Source organism: Pseudophryne corroboree, chromosome 4, assembly GCF_028390025.1.
Source record: "Pseudophryne corroboree isolate aPseCor3 chromosome 4, aPseCor3.hap2, whole genome shotgun sequence".
In the NCBI taxonomy this organism is placed as follows: Eukaryota; Metazoa; Chordata; class Amphibia; order Anura; family Myobatrachidae; genus Pseudophryne; species Pseudophryne corroboree.
This window is the reverse complement of record NC_086447.1, coordinates 629,951,842-629,979,330: the sequence shown is the minus strand read 5'-3', so window position 1 is coordinate 629,979,330 and position 27,489 is coordinate 629,951,842.

The window sequence follows — 27,489 nt, the reverse complement described above, 5'->3', positions numbered from 1 at the left end:
ATCATTCTCCACTGCGCTTGAGTCAGGTGCATTCCACCTCCTTTGCCTATATCGTGGACAGATGTATAGGCTTGAATGGCCTTTTGCTGCTCCTCCATCCTCTGAAGCATATAGAGGGTTGAATTCCACCTCGTTACCACCTCTTGCTTCAGATGATGGCAGGGCAGGTTCAGGAATGTTTGGTGGTGCTCCAGTCTTCGGTACGCGGTGCCTGAACGCCGAAAGTGGCCCGCAATTCTTCGGGCCACCGACAGCATCTCTTGCACGCCCCTGTCGTTTTTTAAATAATTCTGCACCACCAAATTCAAGGTATGTGCAAAACATGGGACGTGATGGAATTTGCCCAGATGTAATGCACGCACAATATTGCTGGCGTTGTCCGATGTCACAAGTCCCCAGGAGAGTCCAATTGGGGTAAGCCATTCTGCGATGATCTTCCTCAGTTGCCGTAAGAGGTTTTCAGCTGTGTGCCTATTCTGGAAAGCGGTGATACAAAGCGTAGCCTGCCTAGGAACGAGTTGGCATTTGCGAGATGCTGCTACTGGTGCCGCCGCTGCTGTTCTTGCTGTGGGAGGCAATACATCTACCCAGTGGGCTGTCACAGTCATATAGTCCTGAGTCTGCCCTGCTCCACTTGTCCACATGTCCGTGGTTAAGTGGACATTGGGTACAACTGCATTTTTTAGGACACTGGTGAGTCTTTTTCTGAGGTCTGTGTACATTTTCGGTATCGCCTGCCTAGAGAAATGGAACCTAGATGGTATTTGGTACCGGGATACAGTGCCTCAATCAAGTCTCTAGTTGGCTCTGAATTAACGATGGATACCGGAACCACGTTTCTCACCGCCCAGGCTGCCAAGGCCTCAGTTATCTGCTTTGCAGCAGGATGACTGCTGTGATATTTCATCTTCCTCGCAAAGGACTGTTGGACAGTCAATTGCTTACTGGAAGTAGTACAAGTGGTCTTCCGACTTCCCCTCTGGGATGACGATTGACTCCCAGCAGCAACAACAGCAGCGCCAGCAGCAGTAGGCGTTACACTCAAGGATGCATCGGAGGAATCCCAGGCAGGAGAGGACTCGTCAGACTTGACAGTGACATGGCCTGCAGGACTATTGGCTTTCCTGGGTAAGGAGGAAATTGACACTGAGGGAGTTGGTGGTGTGGTTTGCAGGAGCTTGGTTACAAGAGGAAGGGATTTAGTGGTCAGTGGACTGCTTCCGCTGTCACCCAAAGTTTTTGAACTTGTCACTGACTTATGATGAATGCGCTGCAGGTGACGTATAAGGGAGGATGTTCCGAGGTGGTTAACGTCCTTACCCCTACTTATTACAGCTTGACAAAGGCAACACATGGCTTGACACCTGTTGTCCGCATTTGTGTTGAAATAATTCCACACCGAAGAGCTGATTTTTTTAGTATTTTGACCAGGCATGTCAATGGCCATATTCCTCCCACGGACAACAGGTGTCTCCCCGGGTGCCTTACTTAAACAAACCACTTCACCATCAGAATCCTCCTTGTCAATTTCCTCCCCAGCGCCAGCAACACCCATATCCTCATCCTGGTGTACTTCAACAGTGACATCTTCAATTTGACTATCAGGAACTGGACTGCGGGTGCTCCTTCCAGCACTTGCAGGGGGCATGCAAATGGTGGAAGGTGCAAGCTCTTCCCGTACAGTATAGAAAAGTGAGAAATATGTAAGTGCGCAGCCAGCAGCAGCTGGTATAGGGATGGTCAGATCCCAGAATATAATAGAATAAAAAAAAACACAGGTACCAGCGCTGGCTGTAAGAATTATATAAGGACGGTTTGCTGAATAAAATGTCAATTTATTAAATCATTTAAAAAGACAGGTATAAAGTCCTGTTATTGATCAGGATAACACTTAAAATATAGAATATAATAGTACCCACTGGGTATAGTCACTTATACATCCACTCTCCTTTGGGACATATGCAGATTTACACGGCTAGGACAGTCTCCAAATAGCAATCACTGTAGCAGCAGATAGTTACCGGTTTCCACAGATGAGATGTTAAATGGCATCAGCTTTAGGAAGGGTCCATTGCTAGCTGTTGGTGTGGATCCGGTTCTTTATCCTTGGGGAATAAATCCCAGTGATAGGAGCAAAGTCCAAACGAATGCCGAGAGTGTCAGAGTCCCAATGTGTCGTGGAGTGGTGCCCAGGTGGGGTATAGAGCTCAACGCGTTTCGCTGGCAACAAGGTGATCCAGCTTCCTCAGGAGCATAAATACACTGTATATTGGGTCTCTATTTATACCCTGCTTCATTAGTTGATCAAGAACACCTGTCAAGTGCTTAATTAAAAATGTTGCAAACCGTCACAAAATATAATTTTAATAGTATCCTTGTTTACACAGAGATCTACTATTATGTATAAAGCAAATCCCACCTCAAAACGAGCATTAGTATCTAAGTTATACATGAAATTACATTTGAATAAAACCGATCACGTGACTTGAAGAGACACGTGATCGGGAGTCTGAGTAATCCCATTGGTCCGATATAACATGTGGTTTTGGTCACATGATCGGAGACTCAGCCATCCCCTTCTCAGAGGACACTGTTCACAGTTTCCATACTCAGAGAGATCTTTCCAGTCATGTGACCCCGAGTCTCCGATCATGTGACCATGTAATCATTGGTTCACAATAATCACATGGTTTTGGTGATCTCATAGGAGAAAAATCCCCTTCATAAAGAGTACTGTCTAATCTTTTTAGTACTCGTAATTGGTAACATATCACACAAATAATATAACTTTAATTAGCAACAGAGATACATTGTGTACAGGTTAGATGGGGAAAATAAAAATCTATATATGTAAAGAGGAAGAACGCACTAGACGTATTATACAATATTAGTCAGATAGTATAGGATGTTTCTTATTTAGAGCTAGCCACTATGGCTGTTAATAGAGTTTCTTTATATACTTGTCAATATATTATAAATAAAGACGAGTGAACTAACATAGTTCAAACAAATTAAAAACAATAATACAAAAGCAAAAAATAAAAAAATATAAAAAATATAATAAATTTAAAACACATTTTAAGTGTAGTTATAATTGCATAAGATTTAATTACCACTGATATATATGTATATGACGCACATACCTGCATCTGTACACACAGATGCATCTTAAGACATAGTGTATCTTAAATAGGTATACCCACAGATAATTTGATTGAATTTTAATATATACCACTAATCACATATGAGGATACTCAGTTATTAATTAGACCTTTACGATACACATTTTCATGAGGGTTCATCATTTGTTATTGGAGAGACATATATACATATGTGTATAGCCTCCAGAACGAAATTGATTTAGATTTAAGTTAATAGTTTTTAGTTTTTAGATCTTCCCAAGGAAACCTGTAGGATCTATAGAACTCATGCATTCTAATAGTGTGTATAAGGAGAGGAGAGAGGGAGTAATAGAACGAGGGTAAGCATGAAAGCTCCAGACTAGAGGACTGAATTTAGTTCGATTGCTTCATTCAGTCCATCTGGATGTAGAGAGTTACACTTTAACATCCAGAAGACTTCTCTCCGACAGAGTTTATTAAATCGGTCTCCTCCTCTATCCGTAGGGGCGATATGTTCAAGACATATTATCGAAAGGCAAGCAGGATTATTATTATGTTCATTGTAATAATGTCGTGATACACTATGAGCCAGGTATTTGCGTATTATGTTACGTCGGTGTTCCATAAATCGCGTGTGTAATGGTCTTGTGGTTCGTCCCACATAATTTAGACCGCATCCACATGTCAACAGGTATATCACGAAATTTGAATTACAATTTAAAAAGGATCTCAGTTGGTATTTTTCATTAGAAGATGGAATGAGAATGAAGGTAGTTTTACGTTCCATGTGTTGACACATTGTGCAACCATTTCTGCCACACCTATGAAAACCCAAAGGTTTCTTGGTCAACCAATTTGAGTCGTTTTTATTTGTGTTTTTTTCTGTTGTTGGGATTTTAAAGAAACTGGGGGCTAGTATTGTCTTTAAGGCTCTATTTTTCCTATAAATCACTTGAGGTTTGTTTGGTAGGAGGTTCCCAAGGATGTTATCATGTTTCAAAACTCTATAGTTTCTTTCAATTATTGTTTTGATCTCTTTCGCACAGTTATTATATTTGCAGATAAAGGCCATCTCTCTCTCTTTTCTGTCATACTTTTCCATCTTATTTGAGGAGGAGGGGCGTAACAAATTTTGTCTATTCATATCTAGAACCTCTTCTAATGCTTTTTTTAAAAGATTTGGTGGATAATCTCTGTTTCTAAAAGATTCCAGAAGTTCCTCAGCTTGTATTTTGAAAGTCTCTATGTCGGAACAATTGCGTCTCAGACGCATTAATTGTCCCTTAGGTATGTTATCTTTCCAAGGTGTGTGGTGAGCACTTTTATAATGTAGATATGAGTTTGTGTTGACTGGCTTAACAAAATTGGATGTAATTATTTGATTATCTTGTATCTGGAGGGTCACATCCAGAAAGTTCATGCGGCTCCGATCATAAGAGTGAGTAAAAGTGAGATTGTGTAAATTAGATTGGAGACTGGTGACAAAGGAGGAAGCAGAATTGGAATCCCCATCCCAAATAATAAAAAGGTCATCTATATACCGACCATAGAAGACCAGGTTCGCTACCCAGTCAGTGCACCACACATGGGTGTCCTCAAGGTCACCCATATACAGATTGGCATAACTGGGAGCGAACCTGGTCCCCATGGCGGTGCCAGTGAGCTGTAAATAATATTTGTGATTGAAAATAAAATAATTATGTGACAAAATAAAGGTGATGCATTGTGTAAGGAAATCCTGGTGATTTTTATCAAGTGTAGAGGTCCTTTTAAGTACTTTAGAAATAACTTGGACACCCAAATTATGAGGGATATTAGTGTATAATGCTTGCACATCCAGTGTCAGGAACGCATATGTATCTTTCCACTGGATGTTCTGTATTTTATTAAGAAAGTCTTTTGTGTCTGATAAATGTGATTTTAATGACGTGACGTGTGGTTGAAGAAAGGAATCGATGTAAAAGGAAAGATTGGAAGTAAGGGAATTGATCCCAGAGATAATGGGGCGACCGGGGGGTGTGGTGAGGGACTTGTGTATCTTGGGAAGAAAGTAAAAGGTGGGAGTGGTGGGGAATTGTGAAGAAAGGAATCGTGATTCTTCTCTGGATATGACCCCCAGACCAAGACCATAATCTAATAGGATCTTGAGCTCCTGTATAAATTTGGAAGTGGGGTCTTGAGTAAGAGTGGTATAAAATAGTTTGTTTTCTAATTGACGTAAGGATTCCTGCAAATAGTATGACGTATTCATGATAACTAGGCCTCCACCTTTATCTGCCTCTTTAATTGTTATGGATGTGTCCTGTGTTAATTCTTTAATAGCTCGTTTCTCCTGTCGGGTAAGATTTGATGTAAATTTAGATGAGGGTCTAGAATCATTTTGTCCCACCAGCTCTTTAAAATCTTCCAGTGTGATCTTATAGAATGATTCTATACAGCTGCTCTTGGCCGAAATAGGAAAAAATTCCGACTTTACTTTAAATTTTGACTCCTCTTTTCTGATATCATAAATTTTGATCTCATTCTCTCCTAAATCGGTGGGTACATGGTTTTCTTCCCACAATTCTTCTAATGTTGTGAGTAAGGGATAATCAGAGCTATCCAGAATAATGGGTATTGATTCATCTTTCTTGAGTGTTAAGTTTTTTTTGGCAAAATACCTTTTTCTGCAAAGGGTACGGATATATCTATTGAGGTCCACATAAAGGTCAAAGATATTGGGACCGCTTGTGGGTGAGAATTTAAGTCCCTTTTCTAGTAAAGAAAGTTCTGATTTCGACAATACTTTATCTGATAAATTAAAAACGGTGGGTTTAGAATTGGATATTGGGTTTGTTAGAACCTCCTTGGATTTTTGTGACCTACCTCCTCCTCCTCTGCATCCTCTGTGCTTAGATCTCTGTTTCTTTTGGGAGTCCCTCGTTGTTCGGTGTCTGTCATCCACCGGACATAGGTTTTTGGTCGTGCTCCTAAAAAAGTACCCTTATGTTCATAATTCTCAGTAGTTCTAGGGGTTTGTCTTTCGCTACCCTTCCCCAGCTCTGATCTAGGATTCCTATATCTATTACCATTTGGTCTTAATGGTGATTCTATATCACTATCTTGTATGTCCATTAATGGCTGGAATCTATTGTGATTAGTAAAGTCTCGTTGTCTGGAAGTATATTGCTCTCGTCTTTGTGTTCTATCGGTACCCCAATAAGTATTTTGTTTGTATTGAGTGGGATTTTCTGTGGGTTTTTGTTTCTGTCTATATGTACGTACTGAATCATTCTCATAATCATATAGATCACGTTTGAACTTTTTCTGTTTTGTCTCCATAAGACTCTGTTCAAATTTTATAACTCTCTCATTTACAGCTCTATCTTTCCTTTCAAATTGTTCATCATTTTTATATTTATCCATAGTTCTATTAAGTTCTTCAATCTCTTTTTCAATCAAAGATACCTTATCATTCCTGTACCTGATAATCAGTTTTATTAGTTCCAGGGAGCAATTGTCTAGTAATTGGTCCCATTCTTTCTGATAATTAGGGTTGTCATGAAAGATAGATGATTTGAAAAGTCGAAGACCTCTAGGGATCATTTTCTTATTTGTATACTGTTGTAAATTGACACTGTCCAACCAATTTTTGGATTCAGTTTTGAGGAGATTTTCTAATCTATTAAAATCTCTAATCAAATCTGGTTTATCAGGTACAGCTGATTTGGCATTAGAATTCCCTAGATCGGACCAATAGGATTGTCTTCTATCATTGCGTTCTTTAACGTTAGAGAAACAGCTCATGGCTGCAACACTTACGGACCAAACAATATAGAAAAGTGAGAAATATGTAAGTGCGCAGCCAGCAGCAGCTGGTATAGGGATGGTCAGATCCCAGAATATAATAGAATAAAAAAAAACACAGGTACCAGCGCTGGCTGTAAGAATTATATAAGGACGGTTTGCTGAATAAAATGTCAATTTATTAAATCATTTAAAAAGACAGGTATAAAGTCCTGTTATTGATCAGGATAACACTTAAAATATAGAATATAATAGTACCCACTGGGTATAGTCACTTATACATCCACTCTCCTTTGGGACATATGCAGATTTACACGGCTAGGACAGTCTCCAAATAGCAATCACTGTAGCAGCAGATAGTTACCGGTTTCCACAGATGAGATGTTAAATGGCATCAGCTTTAGGAAGGGTCCATTGCTAGCTGTTGGTGTGGATCCGGTTCTTTATCCTTGGGGAATAAATCCCAGTGATAGGAGCAAAGTCCAAACGAATGCCGAGAGTGTCAGAGTCCCAATGTGTCGTGGAGTGGTGCCCAGGTGGGGTATAGAGCTCAACGCGTTTCGCTGGCAACAAGGTGATCCAGCTTCCTCAGGAGCATAAATACACTGTATATTGGGTCTCTATTTATACCCTGCTTCATTAGTTGATCAAGAACACCTGTCAAGTGCTTAATTAAAAATGTTGCAAACCGTCACAAAATATAATTTTAATAGTATCCTTGTTTACACAGAGATCTACTATTATGTATAAAGCAAATCCCACCTCAAAACGAGCATTAGTATCTAAGTTATACATGAAATTACATTTGAATAAAACCGATCACGTGACTTGAAGAGACACGTGATCGGGAGTCTGAGTAATCCCATTGGTCCGATATAACATGTGGTTTTGGTCACATGATCGGAGACTCAGCCATCCCCTTCTCAGAGGACACTGTTCACAGTTTCCATACTCAGAGAGATCTTTCCAGTCATGTGACCCCGAGTCTCCGATCATGTGACCATGTAATCATTGGTTCACAATAATCACATGGTTTTGGTGATCTCATAGGAGAAAAATCCCCTTCATAAAGAGTACTGTCTAATCTTTTTAGTACTCGTAATTGGTAACATATCACACAAATAATATAACTTTAATTAGCAACAGAGATACATTGTGTACAGGTTAGATGGGGAAAATAAAAATCTATATATGTAAAGAGGAAGAACGCACTAGACGTATTATACAATATTAGTCAGATAGTATAGGATGTTTCTTATTTAGAGCTAGCCACTATGGCTGTTAATAGAGTTTCTTTATATACTTGTCAATATATTATAAATAAAGACGAGTGAACTAACATAGTTCAAACAAATTAAAAACAATAATACAAAAGCAAAAAATAAAAAAATATAAAAAATATAATAAATTTAAAACACATTTTAAGTGTAGTTATAATTGCATAAGATTTAATTACCACTGATATATATGTATATGACGCACATACCTGCATCTGTACACACAGATGCATCTTAAGACATAGTGTATCTTAAATAGGTATACCCACAGATAATTTGATTGAATTTTAATATATACCACTAATCACATATGAGGATACTCAGTTATTAATTAGACCTTTACGATACACATTTTCATGAGGGTTCATCATTTGTTATTGGAGAGACATATATACATATGTGTATAGCCTCCAGAACGAAATTGATTTAGATTTAAGTTAATAGTTTTTAGTTTTTAGATCTTCCCAAGGAAACCTGTAGGATCTATAGAACTCATGCATTCTAATAGTGTGTATAAGGAGAGGAGAGAGGGAGTAATAGAACGAGGGTAAGCATGAAAGCTCCAGACTAGAGGACTGAATTTAGTTCGATTGCTTCATTCAGTCCATCTGGATGTAGAGAGTTACACTTTAACATCCAGAAGACTTCTCTCCGACAGAGTTTATTAAATCGGTCTCCTCCTCTATCCGTAGGGGCGATATGTTCAAGACATATTATCGAAAGGCAAGCAGGATTATTATTATGTTCATTGTAATAATGTCGTGATACACTATGAGCCAGGTATTTGCGTATTATGTTACGTCGGTGTTCCATAAATCGCGTGTGTAATGGTCTTGTGGTTCGTCCCACATAATTTAGACCGCATCCACATGTCAACAGGTATATCACGAAATTTGAATTACAATTTAAAAAGGATCTCAGTTGGTATTTTTCATTAGAAGATGGAATGAGAATGAAGGTAGTTTTACGTTCCATGTGTTGACACATTGTGCAACCATTTCTGCCACACCTATGAAAACCCAAAGGTTTCTTGGTCAACCAATTTGAGTCGTTTTTATTTGTGTTTTTTTCTGTTGTTGGGATTTTAAAGAAACTGGGGGCTAGTATTGTCTTTAAGGCTCTATTTTTCCTATAAATCACTTGAGGTTTGTTTGGTAGGAGGTTCCCAAGGATGTTATCATGTTTCAAAACTCTATAGTTTCTTTCAATTATTGTTTTGATCTCTTTCGCACAGTTATTATATTTGCAGATAAAGGCCATCTCTCTCTCTTTTCTGTCATACTTTTCCATCTTATTTGAGGAGGAGGGGCGTAACAAATTTTGTCTATTCATATCTAGAACCTCTTCTAATGCTAGTGGCTAGCTCTAAATAAGAAACATCCTATACTATCTGACTAATATTGTATAATACGTCTAGTGCGTTCTTCCTCTTTACATATATAGATTTTTATTTTCCCCATCTAACCTGTACACAATGTATCTCTGTTGCTAATTAAAGTTATATTATTTGTGTGATATGTTACCAATTACGAGTACTAAAAAGATTAGACAGTACTCTTTATGAAGGGGATTTTTCTCCTATGAGATCACCAAAACCATGTGATTATTGTGAACCAATGATTACATGGTCACATGATCGGAGACTCGGGGTCACATGACTGGAAAGATCTCTCTGAGTATGGAAACTGTGAACAGTGTCCTCTGAGAAGGGGATGGCTGAGTCTCCGATCATGTGACCAAAACCACATGTTATATCGGACCAATGGGATTACTCAGACTCCCGATCACGTGTCTCTTCAAGTCACGTGATCGGTTTTATTCAAATGTAATTTCATGTATAACTTAGATACTAATGCTCGTTTTGAGGTGGGATTTGCTTTATACATAATAGTAGATCTCTGTGTAAACAAGGATACTATTAAAATTATATTTTGTGACGGTTTGCAACATTTTTAATTAAGCACTTGACAGGTGTTCTTGATCAACTAATGAAGCAGGGTATAAATAGAGACCCAATATACAGTGTATTTATGCTCCTGAGGAAGCTGGATCACCTTGTTGCCAGCGAAACGCGTTGAGCTCTATACCCCACCTGGGCACCACTCCACGACACATTGGGACTCTGACACTCTCGGCATTCGTTTGGACTTTGCTCCTATCACTGGGATTTATTCCCCAAGGATAAAGAACCGGATCCACACCAACAGCTAGCAATGGACCCTTCCTAAAGCTGATGCCATTTAACATCTCATCTGTGGAAACCGGTAACTATCTGCTGCTACAGTGATTGCTATTTGGAGACTGTCCTAGCCGTGTAAATCTGCATATGTCCCAAAGGAGAGTGGATGTATAAGTGACTATACCCAGTGGGTACTATTATATTCTATATTTTAAGTGTTATCCTGATCAATAACAGGACTTTATACCTGTCTTTTTAAATGATTTAATAAATTGACATTTTATTCAGCAAACCGTCCTTATATAATTCTTACAGCCAGCGCTGGTACCTGTGTTTTTTTTTATTCTATTATATTCTGGGATCTGACCATCCCTATACCAGCTGCTGCTGGCTGCGCACTTACATATTTCTCACTTTTCTATATTGTTTGGTCCGTAAGTGTTGCAGCCATGAGCTGTTTCTCTAACGTTAAAGAACGCAATGATAGAAGACAATCCTATTGGTCCGATCTAGGGAATTCTAATGCCAAATCAGCTGTACCTGATAAACCAGATTTGATTAGAGATTTTAATAGATTAGAAAATCTCCTCAAAACTGAATCCAAAAATTGGTTGGACAGTGTCAATTTACAACAGTATACAAATAAGAAAATGATCCCTAGAGGTCTTCGACTTTTCAAATCATCTATCTTTCATGACAACCCTAATTATCAGAAAGAATGGGACCAATTACTAGATAATTGCTCCCTGGAACTAATAAAACTGATTATCAGGTACAGGAATGATAAGGTATCTTTGATTGAAAAAGAGATTGAAGAACTTAATAGAACTATGGATAAATATAAAAATGATGAACAATTTGAAAGGAAAGATAGAGCTGTAAATGAGAGAGTTATAAAATTTGAACAGAGTCTTATGGAGACAAAACAGAAAAAGTTCAAACGTGATCTATATGATTATGAGAATGATTCAGTACGTACATATAGACAGAAACAAAAACCCACAGAAAATCCCACTCAATACAAACAAAATACTTATTGGGGTACCGATAGAACACAAAGACGAGAGCAATATACTTCCAGACAACGAGACTTTACTAATCACAATAGATTCCAGCCATTAATGGACATACAAGATAGTGATATAGAATCACCATTAAGACCAAATGGTAATAGATATAGGAATCCTAGATCAGAGCTGGGGAAGGGTAGCGAAAGACAAACCCCTAGAACTACTGAGAATTATGAACATAAGGGTACTTTTTTAGGAGCACGACCAAAAACCTATGTCCGGTGGATGACAGACACCGAACAACGAGGGACTCCCAAAAGAAACAGAGATCTAAGCACAGAGGATGCAGAGGAGGAGGAGGTAGGTCACAAAAATCCAAGGAGGTTCTAACAAACCCAATATCCAATTCTAAACCCACCGTTTTTAATTTATCAGATAAAGTATTGTCGAAATCAGAACTTTCTTTACTAGAAAAGGGACTTAAATTCTCACCCACAAGCGGTCCCAATATCTTTGACCTTTATGTGGACCTCAATAGATATATCCGTACCCTTTGCAGAAAAAGGTATTTTGCCAAAAAAAACTTAACACTCAAGAAAGATGAATCAATACCCATTATTCTGGATAGCTCTGATTATCCCTTACTCACAACATTAGAAGAATTGTGGGAAGAAAACCATGTACCCACCGATTTAGGAGAGAATGAGATCAAAATTTATGATATCAGAAAAGAGGAGTCAAAATTTAAAGTAAAGTCGGAATTTTTTCCTATTTCGGCCAAGAGCAGCTGTATAGAATCATTCTATAAGATCACACTGGAAGATTTTAAAGAGCTGGTGGGACAAAATGATTCTAGACCCTCATCTAAATTTACATCAAATCTTACCCGACAGGAGAAACGAGCTATTAAAGAATTAACACAGGACACATCCATAACAATTAAAGAGGCAGATAAAGGTGGAGGCCTAGTTATCATGAATACGTCATACTATTTGCAGGAATCCTTACGTCAATTAGAAAACAAACTATTTTATACCACTCTTACTCAAGACCCCACTTCCAAATTTATACAGGAGCTCAAGATCCTATTAGATTATGGTCTTGGTCTGGGGGTCATATCCAGAGAAGAATCACGATTCCTTTCTTCACAATTCCCCACCACTCCCACCTTTTACTTTCTTCCCAAGATACACAAGTCCCTCACCACACCCCCCGGTCGCCCCATTATCTCTGGGATCAATTCCCTTACTTCCAATCTTTCCTTTTACATCGATTCCTTTCTTCAACCACACGTCACGTCATTAAAATCACATTTATCAGACACAAAAGACTTTCTTAATAAAATACAGAACATCCAGTGGAAAGATACATATGCGTTCCTGACACTGGATGTGCAAGCATTATACACTAATATCCCTCATAATTTGGGTGTCCAAGTTATTTCTAAAGTACTTAAAAGGACCTCTACACTTGATAAAAATCACCAGGATTTCCTTACACAATGCATCACCTTTATTTTGTCACATAATTATTTTATTTTCAATCACAAATATTATTTACAGCTCACTGGCACCGCCATGGGGACCAGGTTCGCTCCCAGTTATGCCAATCTGTATATGGGTGACCTTGAGGACACCCATGTGTGGTGCACTGACTGGGTAGCGAACCTGGTCTTCTATGGTCGGTATATAGATGACCTTTTTATTATTTGGGATGGGGATTCCAATTCTGCTTCCTCCTTTGTCACCAGTCTCCAATCTAATTTACACAATCTCACTTTTACTCACTCTTATGATCGGAGCCGCATGAACTTTCTGGATGTGACCCTCCAGATACAAGATAATCAAATAATTACATCCAATTTTGTTAAGCCAGTCAACACAAACTCATATCTACATTATAAAAGTGCTCACCACACACCTTGGAAAGATAACATACCTAAGGGACAATTAATGCGTCTGAGACGCAATTGTTCCGACATAGAGACTTTCAAAATACAAGCTGAGGAACTTCTGGAATCTTTTAGAAACAGAGATTATCCACCAAATCTTTTAAAAAAAGCATTAGAAGAGGTTCTAGATATGAATAGACAAAATTTGTTACGCCCCTCCTCCTCAAATAAGATGGAAAAGTATGACAGAAAAGAGAGAGAGATGGCCTTTATCTGCAAATATAATAACTGTGCGAAAGAGATCAAAACAATAATTGAAAGAAACTATAGAGTTTTGAAACATGATAACATCCTTGGGAACCTCCTACCAAACAAACCTCAAGTGATTTATAGGAAAAATAGAGCCTTAAAGACAATACTAGCCCCCAGTTTCTTTAAAATCCCAACAACAGAAAAAAACACAAATAAAAACGACTCAAATTGGTTGACCAAGAAACCTTTGGGTTTTCATAGGTGTGGCAGAAATGGTTGCACAATGTGTCAACACATGGAACGTAAAACTACCTTCATTCTCATTCCATCTTCTAATGAAAAATACCAACTGAGATCCTTTTTAAATTGTAATTCAAATTTCGTGATATACCTGTTGACATGTGGATGCGGTCTAAATTATGTGGGACGAACCACAAGACCATTACACACGCGATTTATGGAACACCGACGTAACATAATACGCAAATACCTGGCTCATAGTGTATCACGACATTATTACAATGAACATAATAATAATCCTGCTTGCCTTTCGATAATATGTCTTGAACATATCGCCCCTACGGATAGAGGAGGAGACCGATTTAATAAACTCTGTCGGAGAGAAGTCTTCTGGATGTTAAAGTGTAACTCTCTACATCCAGATGGACTGAATGAAGCAATCGAACTAAATTCAGTCCTCTAGTCTGGAGCTTTCATGCTTACCCTCGTTCTATTACTCCCTCTCTCCTCTCCTTATACACACTATTAGAATGCATGAGTTCTATAGATCCTACAGGTTTCCTTGGGAAGATCTAAAAACTAAAAACTATTAACTTAAATCTAAATCAATTTCGTTCTGGAGGCTATACACATATGTATATATGTCTCTCCAATAACAAATGATGAACCCTCATGAAAATGTGTATCGTAAAGGTCTAATTAATAACTGAGTATCCTCATATGTGATTAGTGGTATATATTAAAATTCAATCAAATTATCTGTGGGTATACCTATTTAAGATACACTATGTCTTAAGATGCATCTGTGTGTACAGATGCAGGTATGTGCGTCATATACATATATATCAGTGGTAATTAAATCTTATGCAATTATAACTACACTTAAAATGTGTTTTAAATTTATTATATTTTTTATATTTTTTTATTTTTTGCTTTTGTATTATTGTTTTTAATTTGTTTGAACTATGTTAGTTCACTCGTCTTTATTTATAATATATTGACAAGTATATAAAGAAACTCTATTAACAGCCATAGTGGCTAGCTCTAAATAAGAAACATCCTATACTATCTGACTAATATTGTATAATACGTCTAGTGCGTTCTTCCTCTTTACATATATAGATTTTTATTTTCCCCATCTAACCTGTACACAATGTATCTCTGTTGCTAATTAAAGTTATATTATTTGTGTGATATGTTACCAATTACGAGTACTAAAAAGATTAGACAGTACTCTTTATGAAGGGGATTTTTCTCCTATGAGATCACCAAAACCATGTGATTATTGTGAACCAATGATTACATGGTCACATGATCGGAGACTCGGGGTCACATGACTGGAAAGATCTCTCTGAGTATGGAAACTGTGAACAGTGTCCTCTGAGAAGGGGATGGCTGAGTCTCCGATCATGTGACCAAAACCACATGTTATATCGGACCAATGGGATTACTCAGACTCCCGATCACGTGTCTCTTCAAGTCACGTGATCGGTTTTATTCAAATGTAATTTCATGTATAACTTAGATACTAATGCTCGTTTTGAGGTGGGATTTGCTTTATACATAATAGTAGATCTCTGTGTAAACAAGGATACTATTAAAATTATATTTTGTGACGGTTTGCAACATTTTTAATTAAGCACTTGACAGGTGTTCTTGATCAACTAATGAAGCAGGGTATAAATAGAGACCCAATATACAGTGTATTTATGCTCCTGAGGAAGCTGGATCACCTTGTTGCCAGCGAAACGCGTTGAGCTCTATACCCCACCTGGGCACCACTCCACGACACATTGGGACTCTGACACTCTCGGCATTCGTTTGGACTTTGCTCCTATCACTGGGATTTATTCCCCAAGGATAAAGAACCGGATCCACACCAACAGCTAGCAATGGACCCTTCCTAAAGCTGATGCCATTTAACATCTCATCTGTGGAAACCGGTAACTATCTGCTGCTACAGTGATTGCTATTTGGAGACTGTCCTAGCCGTGTAAATCTGCATATGTCCCAAAGGAGAGTGGATGTATAAGTGACTATACCCAGTGGGTACTATTATATTCTATATTTTAAGTGTTATCCTGATCAATAACAGGACTTTATACCTGTCTTTTTAAATGATTTAATAAATTGACATTTTATTCAGCAAACCGTCCTTATATAATTCTTACAGCCAGCGCTGGTACCTGTGTTTTTTTTTATTCTATTATATTCTGGGATCTGACCATCCCTATACCAGCTGCTGCTGGCTGCGCACTTACATATTTCTCACTTTTCTATATTGTTTGGTCCGTAAGTGTTGCAGCCATGAGCTGTTTCTCTAACGTTAAAGAACGCAATGATAGAAGACAATCCTATTGGTCCGATCTAGGGAATTCTAATGCCAAATCAGCTGTACCTGATAAACCAGATTTGATTAGAGATTTTAATAGATTAGAAAATCTCCTCAAAACTGAATCCAAAAATTGGTTGGACAGTGTCAATTTACAACAGTATACAAATAAGAAAATGATCCCTAGAGGTCTTCGACTTTTCAAATCATCTATCTTTCATGACAACCCTAATTATCAGAAAGAATGGGACCAATTACTAGATAATTGCTCCCTGGAACTAATAAAACTGATTATCAGGTACAGGAATGATAAGGTATCTTTGATTGAAAAAGAGATTGAAGAACTTAATAGAACTATGGATAAATATAAAAATGATGAACAATTTGAAAGGAAAGATAGAGCTGTAAATGAGAGAGTTATAAAATTTGAACAGAGTCTTATGGAGACAAAACAGAAAAAGTTCAAACGTGATCTATATGATTATGAGAATGATTCAGTACGTACATATAGACAGAAACAAAAACCCACAGAAAATCCCACTCAATACAAACAAAATACTTATTGGGGTACCGATAGAACACAAAGACGAGAGCAATATACTTCCAGACAACGAGACTTTACTAATCACAATAGATTCCAGCCATTAATGGACATACAAGATAGTGATATAGAATCACCATTAAGACCAAATGGTAATAGATATAGGAATCCTAGATCAGAGCTGGGGAAGGGTAGCGAAAGACAAACCCCTAGAACTACTGAGAATTATGAACATAAGGGTACTTTTTTAGGAGCACGACCAAAAACCTATGTCCGGTGGATGACAGACACCGAACAACGAGGGACTCCCAAAAGAAACAGAGATCTAAGCACAGAGGATGCAGAGGAGGAGGAGGTAGGTCACAAAAATCCAAGGAGGTTCTAACAAACCCAATATCCAATTCTAAACCCACCGTTTTTAATTTATCAGATAAAGTATTGTCGAAATCAGAACTTTCTTTACTAGAAAAGGGACTTAAATTCTCACCCACAAGCGGTCCCAATATCTTTGACCTTTATGTGGACCTCAATAGATATATCCGTACCCTTTGCAGAAAAAGGTATTTTGCCAAAAAAAACTTAACACTCAAGAAAGATGAATCAATACCCATTATTCTGGATAGCTCTGATTATCCCTTACTCACAACATTAGAAGAATTGTGGGAAGAAAACCATGTACCCACCGATTTAGGAGAGAATGAGATCAAAATTTATGATATCAGAAAAGAGGAGTCAAAATTTAAAGTAAAGTCGGAATTTTTTCCTATTTCGGCCAAGAGCAGCTGTATAGAATCATTCTATAAGATCACACTGGAAGATTTTAAAGAGCTGGTGGGACAAAATGATTCTAGACCCTCATCTAAATTTACATCAAATCTTACCCGACAGGAGAAACGAGCTATTAAAGAATTAACACAGGACACATCCATAACAATTAAAGAGGCAGATAAAGGTGGAGGCCTAGTTATCATGAATACGTCATACTATTTGCAGGAATCCTTACGTCAATTAGAAAACAAACTATTTTATACCACTCTTACTCAAGACCCCACTTCCAAATTTATACAGGAGCTCAAGATCCTATTAGATTATGGTCTTGGTCTGGGGGTCATATCCAGAGAAGAATCACGATTCCTTTCTTCACAATTCCCCACCACTCCCACCTTTTACTTTCTTCCCAAGATACACAAGTCCCTCACCACACCCCCCGGTCGCCCCATTATCTCTGGGATCAATTCCCTTACTTCCAATCTTTCCTTTTACATCGATTCCTTTCTTCAACCACACGTCACGTCATTAAAATCACATTTATCAGACACAAAAGACTTTCTTAATAAAATACAGAACATCCAGTGGAAAGATACATATGCGTTCCTGACACTGGATGTGCAAGCATTATACACTAATATCCCTCATAATTTGGGTGTCCAAGTTATTTCTAAAGTACTTAAAAGGACCTCTACACTTGATAAAAATCACCAGGATTTCCTTACACAATGCATCACCTTTATTTTGTCACATAATTATTTTATTTTCAATCACAAATATTATTTACAGCTCACTGGCACCGCCATGGGGACCAGGTTCGCTCCCAGTTATGCCAATCTGTATATGGGTGACCTTGAGGACACCCATGTGTGGTGCACTGACTGGGTAGCGAACCTGGTCTTCTATGGTCGGTATATAGATGACCTTTTTATTATTTGGGATGGGGATTCCAATTCTGCTTCCTCCTTTGTCACCAGTCTCCAATCTAATTTACACAATCTCACTTTTACTCACTCTTATGATCGGAGCCGCATGAACTTTCTGGATGTGACCCTCCAGATACAAGATAATCAAATAATTACATCCAATTTTGTTAAGCCAGTCAACACAAACTCATATCTACATTATAAAAGTGCTCACCACACACCTTGGAAAGATAACATACCTAAGGGACAATTAATGCGTCTGAGACGCAATTGTTCCGACATAGAGACTTTCAAAATACAAGCTGAGGAACTTCTGGAATCTTTTAGAAACAGAGATTATCCACCAAATCTTTTAAAAAAAGCATTAGAAGAGGTTCTAGATATGAATAGACAAAATTTGTTACGCCCCTCCTCCTCAAATAAGATGGAAAAGTATGACAGAAAAGAGAGAGAGATGGCCTTTATCTGCAAATATAATAACTGTGCGAAAGAGATCAAAACAATAATTGAAAGAAACTATAGAGTTTTGAAACATGATAACATCCTTGGGAACCTCCTACCAAACAAACCTCAAGTGATTTATAGGAAAAATAGAGCCTTAAAGACAATACTAGCCCCCAGTTTCTTTAAAATCCCAACAACAGAAAAAAACACAAATAAAAACGACTCAAATTGGTTGACCAAGAAACCTTTGGGTTTTCATAGGTGTGGCAGAAATGGTTGCACAATGTGTCAACACATGGAACGTAAAACTACCTTCATTCTCATTCCATCTTCTAATGAAAAATACCAACTGAGATCCTTTTTAAATTGTAATTCAAATTTCGTGATATACCTGTTGACATGTGGATGCGGTCTAAATTATGTGGGACGAACCACAAGACCATTACACACGCGATTTATGGAACACCGACGTAACATAATACGCAAATACCTGGCTCATAGTGTATCACGACATTATTACAATGAACATAATAATAATCCTGCTTGCCTTTCGATAATATGTCTTGAACATATCGCCCCTACGGATAGAGGAGGAGACCGATTTAATAAACTCTGTCGGAGAGAAGTCTTCTGGATGTTAAAGTGTAACTCTCTACATCCAGATGGACTGAATGAAGCAATCGAACTAAATTCAGTCCTCTAGTCTGGAGCTTTCATGCTTACCCTCGTTCTATTACTCCCTCTCTCCTCTCCTTATACACACTATTAGAATGCATGAGTTCTATAGATCCTACAGGTTTCCTTGGGAAGATCTAAAAACTAAAAACTATTAACTTAAATCTAAATCAATTTCGTTCTGGAGGCTATACACATATGTATATATGTCTCTCCAATAACAAATGATGAACCCTCATGAAAATGTGTATCGTAAAGGTCTAATTAATAACTGAGTATCCTCATATGTGATTAGTGGTATATATTAAAATTCAATCAAATTATCTGTGGGTATACCTATTTAAGATACACTATGTCTTAAGATGCATCTGTGTGTACAGATGCAGGTATGTGCGTCATATACATATATATCAGTGGTAATTAAATCTTATGCAATTATAACTACACTTAAAATGTGTTTTAAATTTATTATATTTTTTATATTTTTTTATTTTTTGCTTTTGTATTATTGTTTTTAATTTGTTTGAACTATGTTAGTTCACTCGTCTTTATTTATAATATATTGACAAGTATATAAAGAAACTCTATTAACAGCCATAGTGGCTAGCTCTAAATAAGAAACATCCTATACTATCTGACTAATATTGTATAATACGTCTAGTGCGTTCTTCCTCTTTACATATATAGATTTTTATTTTCCCCATCTAACCTGTACACAATGTATCTCTGTTGCTAATTAAAGTTATATTATTTGTGTGATATGTTACCAATTACGAGTACTAAAAAGATTAGACAGTACTCTTTATGAAGGGGATTTTTCTCCTATGAGATCACCAAAACCATGTGATTATTGTGAACCAATGATTACATGGTCACATGATCGGAGACTCGGGGTCACATGACTGGAAAGATCTCTCTGAGTATGGAAACTGTGAACAGTGTCCTCTGAGAAGGGGATGGCTGAGTCTCCGATCATGTGACCAAAACCACATGTTATATCGGACCAATGGGATTACTCAGACTCCCGATCACGTGTCTCTTCAAGTCACGTGATCGGTTTTATTCAAATGTAATTTCATGTATAACTTAGATACTAATGCTCGTTTTGAGGTGGGATTTGCTTTATACATAATAGTAGATCTCTGTGTAAACAAGGATACTATTAAAATTATATTTTGTGACGGTTTGCAACATTTTTAATTAAGCACTTGACAGGTGTTCTTGATCAACTAATGAAGCAGGGTATAAATAGAGACCCAATATACAGTGTATTTATGCTCCTGAGGAAGCTGGATCACCTTGTTGCCAGCGAAACGCGTTGAGCTCTATACCCCACCTGGGCACCACTCCACGACACATTGGGACTCTGACACTCTCGGCATTCGTTTGGACTTTGCTCCTATCACTGGGATTTATTCCCCAAGGATAAAGAACCGGATCCACACCAACAGCTAGCAATGGACCCTTCCTAAAGCTGATGCCATTTAACATCTCATCTGTGGAAACCGGTAACTATCTGCTGCTACAGTGATTGCTATTTGGAGACTGTCCTAGCCGTGTAAATCTGCATATGTCCCAAAGGAGAGTGGATGTATAAGTGACTATACCCAGTGGGTACTATTATATTCTATATTTTAAGTGTTATCCTGATCAATAACAGGACTTTATACCTGTCTTTTTAAATGATTTAATAAATTGACATTTTATTCAGCAAACCGTCCTTATATAATTCTTACAGCCAGCGCTGGTACCTGTGTTTTTTTTTTTTTCTTCCCGTACAGTGTTGGGTAGGTCAGGCATCGCAACCGACACAATTGGACTCTCCTTGGGGATTTGTGATTTTGAAGAACGCACAGTTCTTTGCTGTGCTTTTGCCAGCTTAAGTCTTTTCTTTTTCCTAGCGAGAGGATGAGTGCTTCCATCCTCATTTGAAGCTGAACCACTAGCCATGAACATAGGCCAGGGCCTCAGCCGTTCCTTGCCACTCCGTGTCGTAAATGGCATATTGGCAAGTTTACGCTTCTCCTCAGACGCTTTTAATTTTGATTTTTGGGTCATTTTACTGAACTTTTGTGTTTTGGATTTTACATGCTCTCTACTATGACATTGGGCATCGGCCTTGGCAGACGACGTTGATGGCATTTCATCGTCTCGGCCATGACTAGTGGCAGCAGCTTCAGCACGAGGTGGAAGTGGATCTTGATCTTTCCCTTTAACCTCCACATTTTTGTTCTCCATTTTTTAATATGTGGAAATATATGCCAGTATCAATAGCAATGGCCTACTACTATATTTACTGCGCACAACTAAAAGGCACCACAGGTATACAATGTAGATGGATGGATACTAGTATACTTTATGGATGATGAGTGATGACACAGAGGTAGGTACACAGCAGTGGCCTACCGTACTGCTATATACAGTATACTGGGCCTGGTGGACACTGTTAGCAAACTGCTAAACTAGTCTAAAAAAAAGGCACCACAGGTATACAATGTAGATGAATGGATACTAGTATACTTTATGGATGACGAGTGACGACACAGAGGTAGGTACACAGCAGTGGCCTACCGTACTGCTATATACAGTATACTGGACCTGGTGGACACTGTCAGCAAACTGCTAAACTAGTCTAAAAAAAAGGCACCACAGGTATACAATGTAGATGGATGGATACTAGTATACTTTATGGATGACGAGTGACGACACAGAGGTAGGTACACAGCAGTGGCCTACCGTACTGCTATATACAGTATACTGGACCTGGTGGACACTGTCAGCAAACTGCTAAACTAGTCTAAAAAAAAGGCACCACAGGTATACAATGTAGATGGATGGATACTAGTATACTTTATGGATGACGAGTAACAACACAGAGGTAGGTACATAGCAGTGGCCTACCGTACTGCTATATACAGTATACTGGACCTGGTGGACACTGTCAGCAAACTGCTAAACTAGTCTAAAAAAAAGGCACCACAGGTATACAATGTAGATGGATGGATACTAGTATACTTAATGGATGATGAGTGACGACACAGAGGTAGGTACACAGCAGTGGCCTACCGTACTGCTATATACAGTATACTGGACCTGGTGGACACTGTCAGCAAACTGCTAAACTAGTCTAAAAAAAAGGCACCACAGGTATACAATGTAGATGGATGGATACTAGTATACTTTATGGATGACGAGTGATGACACAGAGGTAGGTACACAGCAGTGGCCTACCGTACTGCTATATACAGTATACTGGACCTGGTGGACACTGTCAGCAAACTGCTAAACTAGTCTAAAAAAAAGGCACCACAGGTATACAATGTAAATGGATGGATACTAGTATACTTTATGGATGACGAGTGACGACACAGAGGTAGGTACACAGCAGTGGCCTACCGTACTGCTATATACAGTATACTGGACCTGGTGGACACTGTCAGCAAACTGCTAAACTAGTCTAAAAAAAGGCACCACAGGTATACAATGTAGATGGATGGATACTAGTATACTTTATGGATGACGAGTGACGACACAGAGGTAGGTACACAGCAGTGGCCTACCGTACTGCTATATACAGTATACTGGACCTGGTGGACACTGTCAGCAAACTGCTAAATTAGTCTAAAACAAAGGCACCACAGGTATACAATGTAGATGGATGGATACTAGTATACTTTATGGATGACGAGTGACGACACAGAGGTAGGTACACAGCAGTGGCCTACCGTACTGCTATATACAGTATACTGGACCTGGTGGACACTGTCAGCAAACTGCTAAACTAGTCTAAAAAAAAGGCACCACAGGTATACAATGTAGATGGATGGATACTAGTATACTTAATGGATGACGAGTGACGACACAGAGGTAGGTACACAGCAGTGGCCTACCGTACTGCTATATACAGTATACTGGACCTGGTGGACACTGTCAGCAAACTGCTAAACTAGTCTAAAAAAAAGGCACCACAGGTATACAATGTAGATGGATGGATACTAGTATACTTAATGGATGACGAGTGACGACACAGAGGTAGGTACACAGCAGTGGCCTACCGTACTGCTATATACAGTATACTGGACCTGGTGGACACTGTCAGCAAACTGCTAAACTAGTCTAAAAAAAAGGCACCACAGGTATACAATGTAGATGGATGGATAGTATACTTAATGGATGACAAGTGACGACACAGAGGTAGGTACAGCAGTGGCCTACCGTACTGCTATATATAGTATACTGGACCTGGTGGACACTGTCAGCAAACTGCTAAACTAAAATGCACCACAGGTATAGGAATGTAGATGGATAGTATACCTAATGGATGACGACACAGAGGTAGGTACAGCAGTGCACTCTGCACTGTACTCCTCCTATATATAATATTAATTATACTGGTGGTCCCCCAGTCCCCACAATAAAGCAGCACACTGTGAGCACAGATATGGAGTGTTTTTCAGGCAGACAAACGTATACTGGTGGTCACTGTCAGCAAAACTCTGCACTGTACTCCTGCTATAGCAGCTCCCCAGTCCCCACAATTAAGCAGTGTGAGCACTCAGCACAGATATATCATGCAGCACACTGAGCACAGATATGGTATGGAGTATTTTTTTCAGGCAGAGAACGGATAAAAACTAAACTCTGCACTGTACTCCTCCTAACAGCTGCTCCCCAATCCTCCCCACAATTATAGTAATAAACAAGCACAAGCAATCAAATCAACTGTCTTCTGACTTCTACTAAACGGAGAGGACGCCAGCCACGTCCTCTCCCTATCAATCTCAATGCACGTGTGAAAATGGCGGCGACGCGCGGCTGCTTATAGAATCCGAATCTTGCGAGAATCCGACAGCGGGATGATGACGTTCGGGCCCGCTCGGGTTAATCGAGCCATACGGGAGAATCCGAGTATGGCTCGGACCCGTGTAAAAAAGGTAAAGCTCGGGGGGGTTCGGTTTCTCGGAAACCGAACCCGCTCATCACTACTTTTTACCCCACAGTTTACAACTTTGGAGACAGAAATGTCCAGCACCACAGACCTCTCTGTTTTGGTGGAACCAGAGGACACCACACAAACCCCGCCAGCACAACAATCAAGTACACCGGTGCCTTCTACCACCCGTCCACAAGCTTCTTGCAAAAGAAGACAGAAGCACAAGATCACCCAGGAGGATGAGGATCAGGCTCCTTGCTACCAGCAAGTCAAGAGAGTGTTAACAAATTCTCCAGACCATTTTGCACAGTTTGGGATATATATAGCCATATGTATGCACGATTCCCCTCTTGACCAAGTGGAACATTATGAGTGACTGCCCCATGAGTTGGTCTTTATGATAAGGAGAGGCCGTCTAAGTGATGACACAGTGATCGGTCACCGTCAGCACACTGTCAGCAAACTGCTAAACTAGTCTAAAAAAAAGGCACCACAGGTATACAATGTAGATGGATGGATACTAGTATACTTAATGGATGACGAGTGACGACACAGAGGTAGGTACACAGCAGTGGCCTACCGTACTGCTATATACAGTATACTGGACCTGGTGGACACTGTCAGCAAACTGCTAAACTAGTCTAAAAAAAAGGCACCACAGGTATACAATGTAGATGGATGGATACTAGTATACTTAATGGATGACGAGTGACGACACAGAGGTAGGTACACAGCAGTGGCCTACCGTACTGCTATATACAGTATACTGGACCTGGTGGACACTGTCAGCAAACTGCTAAACTAGTCTAAAAAAAAGGCACCACAGGTATACAATGTAGATGGATGGATTGTATACTTAATGGATGACAAGTGACGACACAGAGGTAGGTACAGCAGTGGCCTACCGTACTGCTATATATAGTATACTGGACCTGGTGGACACTGTCAGCAAACTGCTAAACTAAAATGCACCACAGGTATAGGAATGTAGATGGATAGTATACCTAATGGATGACGACACAGAGGTAGGTACAGCAGTGCACTCTGCACTGTACTCCTCCTATATATAATATTAATTATACTGGTGGTCCCCCAGTCCCCACAATAAAGCAGCACACTGTGAGCACAGATATGGAGTGTTTTTCAGGCAGACAAACGTATACTGGTGGTCACTGTCAGCAAAACTCTGCACTGTACTCCTGCTATAGCAGCTCCCCAGTCCCCACAATTAAGCAGTGTGAGCACTCAGCACAGATATATCATGCAGCACACTGAGCACAGATATGGTATGGAGTATTTTTTTCAGGCAGAGAACGGATAAAAACTAAACTCTGCACTGTACTCCTCCTAACAGCTGCTCCCCAATCCTCCCCACAATTATAGTAATAAACAAGCACAAGCAATCAAATCAACTGTCTTCTGACTTCTACTAAACGGAGAGGACGCCAGCCACGTCCTCTCCCTATCAATCTCAATGCACGTGTGAAAATGGCGGCGACGCGCGGCTGCTTATAGAATCCGAATCTTGCGAGAATCCGACAGCGGGATGATGACGTTCGGGCCCGCTCGGGTTAACCGAGCCATACGGGAGAATCCGAGTATGGCTCGGACCCGTGTAAAAAAGGTAAAGCTCGGGGGGGTTCGGTTTCTCGGAAACCGAACCCGCTCATCACTACTTTTTACCCCACAGTTTGCAACTTTGGAGACAGAAATGTCCAGCACCACAGACCTCTCTGTTTTGGTGGAACCAGAGGACACCACACAAACCCCGCCAGCACAACAATCAAGTACACCGGTGCCTTCTACCACCCGTCCACAAGCTTCTTGCAAAAGAAGACAGAAGCACAAGATCACCCAGGAGGATGAGGATCAGGCTCCTTGCTACCAGCAAGTCAAGAGAGTGTTAACAAATTCTCCAGACCATTTTGCACAGTTTGGGATATATATAGCCATATGTATGCACGATTCCCCTCTTGACCAAGTGGAACATTATGAGTGACTGCCCCATGAGTTGGTCTTTATGATAAGGAGAGGCCGTCTAAGTGATGACACAGTGATCGGTCACCGTTCCACAGTCATCTCAGATTACATGGCCCCACCCCAGCCTACCCCTCCCACCCAAACCCAGCCTATTCCTCCCACCCAACCCCAGCCTATTTTTCTCCCACCCAACTCCAGCCTATTTCTCCCACCCAACTCTAGCATATTTCTGTAAGGATGTGCCCTGTGGGCACATCCATGTTGCCGTCCCTAGCTGGGGACAGCGCTGGGGCAGCTTGTCTGTCCCCAGCGCTTGGTGCGTGGCGGCTGGTGTCCGGTGCAGGGATTACCTTTTTCCCTGCACCGGACCAGAGACTGCGGGGGCATTTAAATCTTGGCGCCCTCCGGGAGCCAATCGCGGCTCCCGGAGCGGCAGTCAATCGGAGAGTGACGCGGCGAGCCAATCGGCGCTCGCCGCGTCATAGGCCCCGCCCCCGGCGTCTGACGTCAGACGCCGGGCGGGAGCCGTTCGTAAAGGAGGCCGCGCCGAAGAGCGGCGAAGAGGAGGAGCCCGCGCGCAGGAGCGGGAAGAAGAGGATCGCGTGGCTGAAGAGAAGACACGGCCGGGAGCAGCGGGGACGGAGGTCGGCGCGCTGGAGCGCAGAAGATCCCAGCGGCGCAAGGAGAAGACCAGACTGGCGGAGGAAGAAGAGGTCAGCGGTCGGGCTCCAGAAAGAAGATGTCCAGCGGCGGCTGGACGCAGGGAAGAGACGGAGGCGCCGCCGGCCAGGACGGGTCAGCGGCAGAAGACGGCGGAGGCCCCCAGGTTAGGTAAGGCCTCAGTGAGGCTATCCTCCCCCTCCCCTTTTCCTCCCTCGACCACCAGGGACGGGCATTAGGCCCGAGGACACAATTCAGGCGCTAGGCCTGGGCGCAGTTAGGAGTTTGGGCCCCCAATATTTGATGAGGTGGTTTGGGCATTAGGCCCAAGCCACCCCACCCATGCGGCACCAGTTAGGCGGGCACTAGGCCCGGGGGACAATCTAGGCACTAGGCCTGTGGGTAATAGAGGGCGTTAGGCCCTAGGGTATTTGTGGCCAAATCCGGGGTACGATAAGGTGACCTTGGGCACA